Raw genomic sequence first — 13,112 nt, 5'->3', positions numbered from 1 at the left:
TATTTTCAGATTATTATCAGACGCCAATACAAGGCAGCAGGCTCAGGAATGAGCATGAAATAGCATCCAGTGAAGTTACGGTGACCAAGGGAGGACAGGACAATTCATGGCCTTGTGGGCATTTTCAGCAGCACTGGCTGATATTAGACCCCAGAGGGAATGGAAATGGCTAAAAGGACAAAGCTTAGTCTGCACCATCCAAATCTGAAACAATCCCAGGCTCTGTAAAAGCAAAAGCATAAGGGAAATCGAGGAAATGCTAGACTGGGCCTCAACAAAGGGCCTCCTTAACCTCTACTAAAGCAAACTGGCACTATTCCATCAACTGGGCTTGAATATCTGGCATTCTTCAAAGAGACATCTGTAAAATGCCTGTTGTCTAATCAAAACCTATAATATTTGAATAAATGAACTCTAAGAATTGGTTCCACTTGTGCCATTTTAAAATTTTTAAAAAGAAATAATAATGATTATTTATTAAATTTCCTCTTTAATGGCATAGAATTGTGTTAAAATTCAGAATGACTCCAGTCTTGCAAACAAACAAACAAACAAACAAATAGTATGAATGACTTTGTGAAATGGAACACTTGAGGGAAATTTTTGGTGTTTTATGTTGTTGTTGCAGCCAAGTACAGGCTGTGCTGTTTAGTCCCGTGAAATATAGCCAACACAAAGGAGTAGATTTAGGTTAGGGTACTTTGACTCTCTGGTGCTAAATCATCAGTGGCCATTATCAGCAAATTCATAGAGACCCTTTGTTGAGTCAGCTCTAAACGTTGGAGTAAATTTACAGATAGTGGAATTTTGAGATATTCTGCTGTCACTGTCTAAGCAGCCAGTCTGAAAAAGAAGTCTTTCTACAACACATGAAGATTACAGGTTTAATTAAATTAAAGAGACCTTTTAAACTTTTACCTGATATGAATAACAACTAGATTATGTTTCCTGAGAAACTGTAAACTGTCATTGTACGTCTAAAATAAACTACACAATAAGCAGGGTGGTACCTTTTTTTTACCTAGCCATTTGTGTGAAAGTTGGGCTTAGTAAAGTCCTGTTTTACTTATGAAAAATCATGTGTAATATAATGTATAAAGTTGGGGTGGGAATGACAAAGTATGCAGAGCAAGAGATGGCCTACATTCAGTAATTGTGGAACTACAAAGTGCACTTATATTCGTGTATCGTCTATAATCTGAATACACATTGAACAACCACAACATTAAATCCACATGCTAAATATTATGTAGGTCCCCACGTGCCACCAGAGCAGCTCTGTTGAATCATGAGATGTCCTGTTATTTCTGGCACTATGCAGGTACTTTGAGACTTTTAGGTGGGGCCTCCATGGATGGATCCTGAACAAAACTGGCACAGGTCTGATTCCACAGAATAGACAGTATCAGTAAAATTTCTGAAAAAGTTAATGCTGGCTCTGACAGATGTCAGAACACAGTGCTTCACAGCTTGCTTTTTATTGGACTACACAGTCTTCCCCAAGTCCTTTCTCAAGGACCCTGAAGTAATGAAAGCATTTTCTGTTATATCATGTGGACAGCTGAGTGTATGTGTATTGCTAACCTGGGGAGGAGAGGGCACCAGGGAGTACCATGGGAAGAATGTGATCTGGCAGTGTCAGAGTGAGACACTCAGGACTGTTCTTCTGAGAAATCATAGGTCCTGACACTCATATAGATGTTACTTGGAAACATACCACAGTCAAACATTGTTGCAGTAAAGAGCAAGTATGACCTTCATGGCAACAGTATTCTCTAATGGCTGTGACCTCTTTCAGCAGGAAAACACGCTCTGTCACATTGTAAAAATTGGTCATGAATAGTTTGAGGATAAAGAGTTCAAGGTAATCTTTCAACCCAGCAGTTGTTATAACAGCTTGGAAAATTACTGGAGGTAGCCAGTTCTCCTCTCTTAAAGGCAATGCATGTGATTGCAGGGAAACTCTGTTCTCTGGTTTAATTATGTTCAGAAGCTCCATCTTTTAAAGGAACACTATGTAGTATTTCTACTTTACAATTACAGCTTCTAAATGATTGTGCTGTTCCACTGAGCAGTAACAGAGAGAATAGAACATCCTTGGCTGCTATGCCGGGTCTACTGATGGTTTACTGAACTGTGCAACCTCTGAATCACTGGGCGGAGGGGTCTTTTGAGAAATGCGTAATGCTTTATTAATATAATAATAATAATAATAATAATAATAATAATAATAATAATTTTTAATCTCACAGGATACAAGAAGAATCTACCTTGGTATTCCCTGTATGGTCATTATGGCAAAGAGAGCAAGGAGGAGAAAGAGAGAGTGAGCGAGAGAGTGGCCATACAAGAGTTAATACTGGACTGAATTTACACAGTAGAATGAGCTGAAACAGACCTGAGGATAAAAGTTGCCGTAGTAAGTAACTTACATTGTAACTTTTTTTCATGTGTTGCAAAGTTAGTCAATAATAGGTTTTGTTGACGAAAGTGTTATAATCAGGTTTTTTCAGAGTTACTGAACAGTGAGCCAGGGTTTGCGCCTGCTAACTTTAGCTGGATAAGTGCAAGTTTTTGTGGTAGACATCGATTCTGGTGCTTTTCTCTGGTTTCTATGTGGATGAAATTGCTAGACTTTATGACAGTGGAAGCCAAGCTTTATTGACAACAAAGTGTTAATATCAGGTTTTTAAGAGTTACTGATGAACAAGTGACAGGGTTAGCACTTTAGCTGGATTAGCTCAATTTTTAATGTTGGTAAGGGCTTTTCTGTTGGTTGCTGTGGTTATAATGGCTAGAGTACCTCCAAAGTTACACTTTATGGTTGTGATAACATTGGCCAGTGTATGAGCGATAGATAGGTTTTATCATGTAGTCAACATCACTTTTTTCAATTACACACATTCCCCTCGGGGTGGCACGGTGTAGGCAGCAGGTAGTGTCACAGTCACACAGCTCCAGGGACCAGGAGGTTGTGGGTTCAAGTCCCGCTCCAGGTGACTGTCTATGAGGAGTTTGGTCTGTTCTCCCTGTGTCTACGTGGGTTTCCTCTGGATGCTCCTCCCACGGTAGGTGGATTGGCTACTCAAAGTGTCCATAGGTGTGAATGTGTGAGTGTGTGTCACCCTGAAAGGACTTGTGCCCCCTCCAGGGTGTGTAGGCTCCGGAACCACAGAGTCCCTGAACTGGATAAGCGGTTACAGATAATGAATGAATGAATGTCTTAATACACCTGATTGTGTTGGAATACTTATTTTTTATTGTGTATGTGTGTGTGAATTATTATTTTGATTCTGTATGTTGTTTAATTGACTTTTATTTTGGATTGCCCAAGAAGGGCAATAAAGCTTTTTGAATTGTAATTTGTCATTGGAAAGAGAATTTAGTCCAGGACTAAGCCTGATTCCTGTCTGGGAAACCATACCTAAAACCTAAAATCTCAGAGGACATATGGGTTCAGTGGGCATTTTGGGTAGTTGTATACACATTATACATACTATACACAGGGTCCTGGAACATTATATATTTTTTCATTATTATTTTATTTTGTCAGTACTGACTGAACTCGACATGTCAATGTTTTGATGCCTCCTGCCCTGTGAAAATATAGTCTGATTTACATAATATACTCAGTGATACTCTAGATACAAGTCTCCATGTTTTTCCACACAAATCTTGCCCTGTTTCTCACTATATTTCATCTCCTAACATATGTGTCAGAGACACTCCCCCAGATACAAACAATTTTTGACTCAAAAGAAAATACTTCATATGTTTGAAGAACCATTCAGATATTTACATAGTCTCTGTGGTAAAAATGTGACTTGGTCAGCCTTAAACTGGAATATATGCCAGCATCTTCTCTATATTTCATCTCTATCATTCATTCATTCATTCATTCATTATCTGTAACTGCTTATCCAGTTCAGGGTCGCGGTGGGTCCAGAGCCTACCTGGAATCATATTTTTAACTTTTCCATTGACTTTTCTTCTTTTTTATGTCAGTTGACTTGTATATTTCCAATCACCTCAGTAATTATATCTCCTTATACATTAATAATATGTACTTAATGTCTGTTTTGACTGGAAATGAATTTTATGAAAGGATGGTCTTTGACTTTTGCATAGTACTAGGTTCATTTCTTACAATTCATTAATTCATTTGTTGTATGTAACTGCTTATCCAGTTCAGGGTTGCAGTGGATCTGGAGCCTACCCGGAATCACGGGGCGCAAGGTGGGAATACACCCTGGAAGGGGTACCAGTCCTTCTAAGAACAACAACTACGTACACTCAGATATTCACTTTCACCTAGGGACACTTTTGGGTGGCTACTCCACTTACCAATGTGTGTTTTTGGACTGTTGGTGGAAACCGGATCATCTGGAGGAAACCTGTGTGGACACAGGGAAAACACACCAAACTCCTCACAGACACATACATGGAACGAGGCTCGAACCCCAGGACCGGTGTAACAGCGACACTAGTTGTAACAGCACCACATCTTGCATTGCTTAAAATGTTTTATTTCATTTATTTATAGTTACACTTATAAAGCTATTTTCTAGACACCCAAGGACACTTCACAATTAACATTCCACAGAACACTAACTACACAGAATTGTAAGAAAGAATATGTGTCTATTAGGAAGCTATTACTTAGAAAAAGAAAAGAGCACTGAAAGTGCACATCAGAGATGTTGAGTAAGATTTGATTTGCCATTGAGTTTAAATTTGTAAATTGGGTGTTCTTGAAACCAAGTGTTCAGCTTTAGAGAGGGGGAAAAATATGTCTGCAGGTTGCTAAGCAAAGTTGAAGATGAATCTCATGGAATCACTGAAAGCTGCAATAAATGTTAAAAATGAAGCATGTGGGCCCATAACCCCAAGACATTGATGATTCATTTTGGATCAAAACAAGCAAATCCAAATTGAATGGTTGTCCATCACGCCAGAGGGACTTAATACTCCAGCAGCTAATGCTTAGTACTTCAAGCATGGTTACCTCACAAGCTCCAAGTTGAAGAAATCTGAAGTATTTTAATTTTCTATTCACTTTTCTTAAAATCCTTAAGAGAATCATTTGACTGCTTTAGTGGACCACTTTAAAGAAAAAAAAAGAAAAAATAAATAAATAAGAAGCAAAGAAAAATAGAGCAGTGGGTCTTCACAGTGACCCAGAAACTGTCAGTTTGTAGTGTAACAGTGCTCTGACAATGCAAGAATCAGACCCTGTGCCTGACTTTCATTTATGCACAGGATCATCGATGTGACATGCATTAGCCCTATTCTGGCTGAACGGTCCGTCTATGACGAGACACTCTTTCAATTGTTTCTACAGTGCTGCAATACCAAAAGTACAAGGCCAAGATAAACAGACCCTACTTCCCCACAATGTCTGACCAAGTACACAGATAGTGATTTCACAAGAAAGTCAGAGAAGAAACTGAACAGAAATGTGTTAAAGAACTAAAGTCTAAAGTAAAGTCATGAACAATTTATTATTGAACAGCTACTCAAACTACTTTTAAATTCAAAATTAGTGTAGGTTTATTTGCAGAAACCCTATAGTCGTTCTACTCTCAGAATGGATATGAGTTTAGAAATGATATTTTTAATAATTATTTACTAAATTATTCTTCCCTGTTACTCAGTCATCAGATGCAGTAAGACATTCTAGGCTCTCTGTGTGTGAAACTCTGCGATGAACTGCTAGTGAGCAATGAGTTGTAAATAGGAGGAGGCTCCAATACAGGTGGAAATATCAATTCATGGCCAGAGATTAGCCTCACCTTGCGAGAAAATTATTAAGATTTAATTTCACTAGCCAAACTCTCCTTGAATTTCACATAACATTATCTAAATTAGCTAATGTATACATTTCATAGCTGACATATAACCACAGGGAGGGTGCCATCATCGGACAGGCTAATGATGCCATTTGATGAAGGGAAGTAAGGGTCTATCACACCCAGCTAGAGAGAGTGGGAGAGAGAGTAAAGCCAATTGTGCTCTCTTATGACTCCGGGCCTTGGATCAGAGATCGAACAGGCAGTCACTCAGTGACAGGACCAATGTCCTTGTTCATGAGTGTGCAGTATAAAATATAATGTAACCTAACTGTAATGCAAGTTGTCACAACAAAAAAAATATATTTCTAAAAAAGTGATCCATATACACTGAACGATCACTGGATTAGGAACACTTACAATCAGGATCTGATGCAATTGGTAACAGTCTATTTCTTTATTACAGTGGGCTTTTAAAATGTCTGCATCATTTTATTTTTGAAATATGAACAAAGTCACGCAGAGTGGTTAGATGTGAGATGTGACAAATGACTGAATGTTGTTTACAACAAAGGTTTATCTGCTTCAGCAAATGGAACACACTTCAGTCAGCCAGATTTTGTTTAAATTTAAATTGCACAGAGAGAACCTAGAAAAACTAATACAAGCAAAATCAACATATTGTCACAGTCAGGAAAAAGTGTCTCCATTTTTGTTGTTTGTACTTTATTTTACATCATTTGAAAACACCATATGGCCATAATATACAACAATTAACCATAACATTATGACCACTCCCTTGTTTCTATATTCATTGTCCATTTTATCAGCTCCACTGACCATACAGGAGCACTTTGTAGTTCTACAATTACAGACTTTAGTCCATCTATTTCTCTGCATACTTTCTTACCCCAATTTCACCCTGCCCATCAGTGGATAAGACCCCACAGGACCACCACAGAGCAGGCATGACACTGATGTGGTGGTGTGTTAGTGTGTGTTGCACTGGTATATGTGGATCAGACACAGCAGGGCTGCTAGAATTTTTAAATCCCTTTGTGTTGTGACAATGTGTTACATTATATTTAGTTGCTGTTCTTACTCCGGCCACTGGGTGGCAATAGCTGTTTAAGTACTTATATTACAAGCCAAGTAGGAACTCAATTAGACATCATGAGTTTGAGCTAAATTTGGCTTCACAGTTCTGGTGTATGTTAAACCCTTTTTTGAGGAACTTGAATGTTCTTGCACTCACTTAAGTAATAATTGTTTGAATAGGGGAAATGATGAAGAACTTTGGAAATACTTTGAGTGCATTTTCAGTGTTTGTCTCTTTGTCTATTTTGCAGAATGGTTTCTTTATTATTATTATCATCATCATTTTGGTTATTTTTGTCATTCCCATTGGTTCTGGTGGTTTGCTGTATATCTTGGTTCCTTGGGCTACGAGGTGGATAATTACTTGATGGATGGACAGTTGAACTGCTTAATCCTCATCTGACACTCAAAGGATCTTGCACTACTCTTTAGGACATACAGGTCTACCCTACGTCAAGAAAAACTCCAACATCTCCCAAGAAAGCAACATTTACTTCAAAGCTGCTAACAGGGCTCATAAACTGTTAAAGGACTTGGACCTGCCTGGTGAGATCTATGTAGTCTTCAATAAGACTGATGCATTTTGGAAAGACTCTTAATGGTGTAAATATTGTATGATAATAATTGATAGAATGTATGTGGGTATTGGAATTCTTGTCAAAAGGGTTATGGTTGGCTTATTTTGGGATTGTGGAATTATGAAGTAAGAAGTTAGAGGCATCTAGTGTATGGTACCCTCCTTATTTTCTTTAAAGGTTTACATAAAGTAGAACTGTTATAATCTAACTGCTGGCCTGAAAATAGTCCACCAACCAAAAATATTTAGCCAGCAGTGTCCACTGATCACGGACTAGACAAACACAAACTGTACAGCAACAGATGAGCTAGTCTCTTTACATCTACAAAGTGGATCAACGAGGTAGGTGTGTCTAAAAAAGTGGACAGAGTGTTTAAAATTTCCAACAGCACTGCTGTGTCTGATCCACTCGTACTAGTGTAACACACACAAACACACCCCCACCATGTCAGTGTTTCTGCAGTGCAGAGAATGATCCACCACATAAACCATACCTGCTCAGTGGTGGTCCCATTGGGGGAGAAAAGTATGCAGACAAACAGGTGGACTAAAATCTGTAAATGTAGAGCTACAAAGTGCCCCTGTATGGTCAGTGGACTTGATCAAATGAACAATGAATGTAGATACAGAGTAGGTGTTCCTGATCCATTGATTGTTCAGTGTTTATAACTTCTAAAAGTTCCTTATGTTAGAAAATACCAGAAGTCAACTCTCAAGGTGCTCTTAACTACACATACAAGCACACAAAGTAAAAAACAGATTAATGCATCTTCAACAAAACAATCTTGCTTTTATTTGTCTAGAATGAGCTATAATGTGTAAATCAAATTAAAAACACACTGCAACTGTAAGCAAAGAGTTTCAACAGTAGTCGGCTTGGTATGTGTGCTGGGAATTTATTTTACTTAGTAAGGCTTTTGTGGTGTGCAGAAGGTCACATACTGATTTCATGAGATTCCAGGCGACCACCTGAGGGAGCTGGAGTGAGAACGAGGGCAAGAGAGAGGTTTATTGCATTCCATACCCCTCCCTGCTTGGAGCCTGCAAATATTAACTAGCATGGCTTATCTTGTGCTCATGTCAGAACATCCGCACACACAATTACTTCAACAACTGACCCTGGCATCATGCATGCCACACTTTTTAGACTCTGTTTTTCACAGTTGTCAAAAAATAAACATCAAAAATAAATGTAACCATTTGACTTTTTTTCACTTCATGATGTAATTTGATGCTTTTAATAATCTGTGATTTAAAAAAAAAAAAAAAAGACAAACGGACCTATAGAAATAGTCCAAAATACACAGTCATAGTGACAGAGGTGCCTTGAACTTAGCAGTAGTAGTTCTTTGTATTCTCACTTACCTTGGTCCCAGTTCTCGGACTAGCCAAAAGTTATGACCTTTCTAAACTCCCTGTCCATTCTCAGGTCCACTGTCCATAGGAGCACTTTGTAGTTCTACAATTACAGACTGGAGCCTGTATATTACTCTGTACATATTGTTTGCTGAAGTGATACTGATGTGGTAGTGGTGTTAGTGTGTGTTGTGCTGGTATGAGTGGATCAGACACAGCAGTGCTGCTGGAGTTTTTGAAACAGTGCCACTGCTGGACTGAGAATAGTCCACCAACAAAATATCCAGCCAACACCATATGGATTTTTTTTTCTGACAGTGACACTATGTTTATTTTGCTTGTATTCATTTTTCTATACTAATACTGAAGTCAACATTTACTGAAGCAGATAATCACTTGTTGTAAATATCATTCAGTCATTTGCTACATCTCACATCTAACCACTCTTACTAACTACATCAGTTCCTACAAAAACCACAGTGACCCAGCTCTATCAGTGAGAGAGTCAGATGGTACAGCAAACATTCAAATGGCACTGTCTAATTGTGATTCATTTTGCAATTATGAAAGCAGTTACCCATTCTGGAAAACAAGCCTATTTTGTGATTCTAAGAGATGTTTTATTTTCCAGAATGTGTGATGAAATGAAAGCCATGTTTTGTTTTTCTTATGATATACTTCTACCTTCACAGAATTTGCATTTCATGGAAATATCTGATATTTAATTTTACTGGCACCAGAAAATAGTGTGTCCTTCTCTTTAAAAATGAATAAAAATAATCTTTTCAGAAAAAAAAATCATATTTTCAGCCATAATCAGTCACTTTTAATACTGACATTCCTCCTTTTCATTCATTCATTCATTCATTCATTATCTGTAACTGTTTATCCAGTTCAGGGTTGCGGTGTGTCCAGAGTCTACCCGGAACCACTGGGAGCAAGACAGAAACACACCCTGGAGGGGGTGCCAGTCCTTTACAGGGCGACACACTCATTCAAATATTTACTTACACACATGCACATATGGACACTTTTGAGTCACCAATCCACCTACCAACTTGTGTTTTTTGGATCATGGGACTAAACCAGGCTAGGTCCAGACCCATACTGGAATTCTCTATTAATGACCCCTGATATAGAAGTTGGATAAACTTCCAATCTTTGCATTACTTTTATGTTTTTTCCCCAACATGAATATAAGAACCAGTCATTGTTTTCATCAAAAAATTATTATTATTAAATTCTTCTTGCTTCTTCTTCTTCAGTCTGTTTGTGTACTCAAAACTGGTCTAATGTTTTACAAAGCCCCAGTGTCTATTTAAAAAATAATAATAAGTGTCTCAGTCTGGTATGCTAGGCTTTCTCACTCTCTGCTCATAGCAGAGAAATGTTATTTAAACAAAGGAGAGAACTCCAAACTAACCAAGATGAGGATATTGGCTTATTCCTGCTCCATAGGTGGGTGAAATTGACTTATTTATAAGGTGAAAATTTCTCCAGATTCAGGAGACTGCTAACTGCATTACCGAAAGTGCTACAAAACTAAACAACTCAAGTTACAAATGAGTTTCTGTGGTAATTCAAATGGTGAATAAATACTTGCAGACATGTAAAACTTCAGGTGCATACAAACAACAGTTTTTTTTTGTTTGTTTTTTTTCCCCCCACCTTAAAAGCTTCTGAATGTAATCAAACCAGAGAACAACATCTCCCCACAATAGTAGATATCCCTTTTAACACACTTACCAGCATGGATGTCATAAGACCTGTTTTAGGGGGGCTTGTTAAATCTTAGCCCCCCTAATCATTAACCTCTAGTGATGGCCTTGTTTACCGGGATGGTTTATGTGTCCATGGAGTCAAAATATCGCCAGATATTCCTCCATGGCAGGAACCAGAGAAGGTCTCCTCTACAGAGAAAAGACATTAAGATGTCTGTCCTCTTAATTTTTTTTTGTTTTGTTTTTAACCCATTCTCTTGCCTCTCCTCGGGATTATTGTTATATCTTGGGACTTCACGTCCCGTGTTATCCAATGTCAAGCACTGGATTGAGGTATAACTATCCCCCAGCACTGGTCTCTGTAGCAGTGGAACAGCATTTTCTTGATTGATAGATCTCCATTATGTCTAGGAAGCAATGAATGGTGGTTTGTGATTCACCACTAAAATTCCAACATCATAACCTGACTTCACTAATGCTATCATGGCTGAATACCATCCCATCTTCACAGAAATATTTCAAAGTTTAGTGTTAAAATTTGCCAGAGTTGATGTTACTGCAGCAAATGGGAATAAAATGCCAATATAATACCCATAACTTCAGAAGAAAAGCCAAATTTGCTTGTGTTTTTTTTTTTTTTTTTTTCCTTCAGCTTCACTCACTTATTTGTATTTCAAGCAATTGCCTGTGGTTTGCACAGCATTCCTCTAACACAACAACACTCAACCTGTGGCTCAGTGTGAATTAAAAAAAAGTTGAAAATGCTGATTTAACTATGTGCACATTCACAGTAGAATTTTCTTTAACAAAGATCTGACAAGCAAACGTTCAAGAAAAGAAATGGATTTCTCTTTTTCTCTAGGTTCTCTCATTCATTTTTCCTGAGTGCTTTTAGGCAAAGTAGAGTTTTTTGTGTGTGTAAATAGAGCGAGGAAAACAATGAAAACAAATGCACCAAATCCTATTAAACAAACCTGATGTAAGATTATTAAAAGATTAGCTTCACTTAGTTTCATCTCAGTGCTTGGTTTGTTCCTCTGTGTTTCAAACAAAGAACCTTTAGACAATAACAAGAAGAATTTTAGGTTTTGGCCAAAGCATGGTATACTAATGAATTAGTGCAAATAATCCCTACCCTGAGAAAACAATAACTAATTTGTATTTATTTTACGACCATGACCTACATATTGAAAAACATACTTAGATTTCATTGGGCCAGTAAACCCTGCTGTTTAATTTTACAATAAAATAGTAATCTAATGGTTTACTGTATTGATTTTGTCATATTTCCACTGTGAGAAAAAAAGAAACACTAGGTATTATTATATTTACATTAAAATTACAGCTTAAAAATTGTGATGATGCTATGCTGACCTGTAATAGGGAGAACGTAGCCAGAAACTGCACTATGTAACTTTTGTTTTTCCCAGTGGATTACTATGGATATATTACTATTCTTTGTTTCTGAGCAATACTTTGGCCAAGGACTTTCAAGTCCTTTTACTCCTGTTTTTGTGGAAAAAGAAACATAATACCTCTTTTAAACCATTGAATTTTTAAAATATAATTTAATGTTATCTCACAGTTGTGGGAGTATGTCATATTTTGAGGTTTTTTTTTATTGACATTCATTATACAGTTGCCTTCACTGCTATAGTCCCTGACCTCAAAGACACTTTGAGTAAGTACAATTATAATGGAATCCAATAGGGAACCACTTAAAACACCATTGTGTCTGGTGAATAGATAGTGTCCTGCTGGGAATGACAGTAATAAGGGCTTCACATGATGGCTTTCAGTCTTACTTTTATACATGAGTTAAATCTGACTCATCTTTACCGCATGGTTCTCCCAAATGCCCAGAATATCCATGTTTTAAATTTAGAAATATTTCAGCTAATATCTCGGACTGGTGTCACTCTCTCAGACTTATGTCTCCCTCGTGTGGTCGAACTGCCATCATGCAACTCTACATGATGAATATGAAGAAATGCTGCAAAATATCAGCCCCAGTAAACATTTAGCCGTTGATTCAACGTTGAAATAACGTAATGACTGCCGTTTAATCAACGTTCTTTTAAGGTTGAAAATGAAAGTTGAAAAGACGTCCAAACACAGACATTGAAAAGACGACTATTAGACGTATTTTGGACGTCCATTGACGTTATTAATTGGTCACCATTTAACTAACTTATTAAGATGGAATTTGAACGTCCATTGACGTTTAAAATGTGTCCTTGACGGACAGACTTATTTTAGACCTATTTTGAACGTTCCTTGTTTACTGGGGCAGAAAGCTAGCTGTGATCGTGTTGCCTCTGTGCGACTTTGATACTCATTTCAGAAGTTAAGGACCAAAAAGTGTAACATAAAGTCTCATAAATCGACCACATACACACAAAACACCACAACATGGCTACAAAATTACGGTGTGAACACAGCAACTAACAATTACATTCCCCCAAATCATCTGTGTACTTTAAATGAGCCCTTCAACTGAAAAATATTATAGGCCATCAACCATTTCCAAATTTTAGTAGAAGAAAACAATAAATAACGATAAATATTTTA

Source organism: Hoplias malabaricus, chromosome 10, assembly GCF_029633855.1.
Source record: "Hoplias malabaricus isolate fHopMal1 chromosome 10, fHopMal1.hap1, whole genome shotgun sequence".
Lineage (NCBI taxonomy): Eukaryota > Metazoa > Chordata > Actinopteri > Characiformes > Erythrinidae > Hoplias > Hoplias malabaricus.
This window is presented reverse-complemented; position numbering follows the sequence as displayed.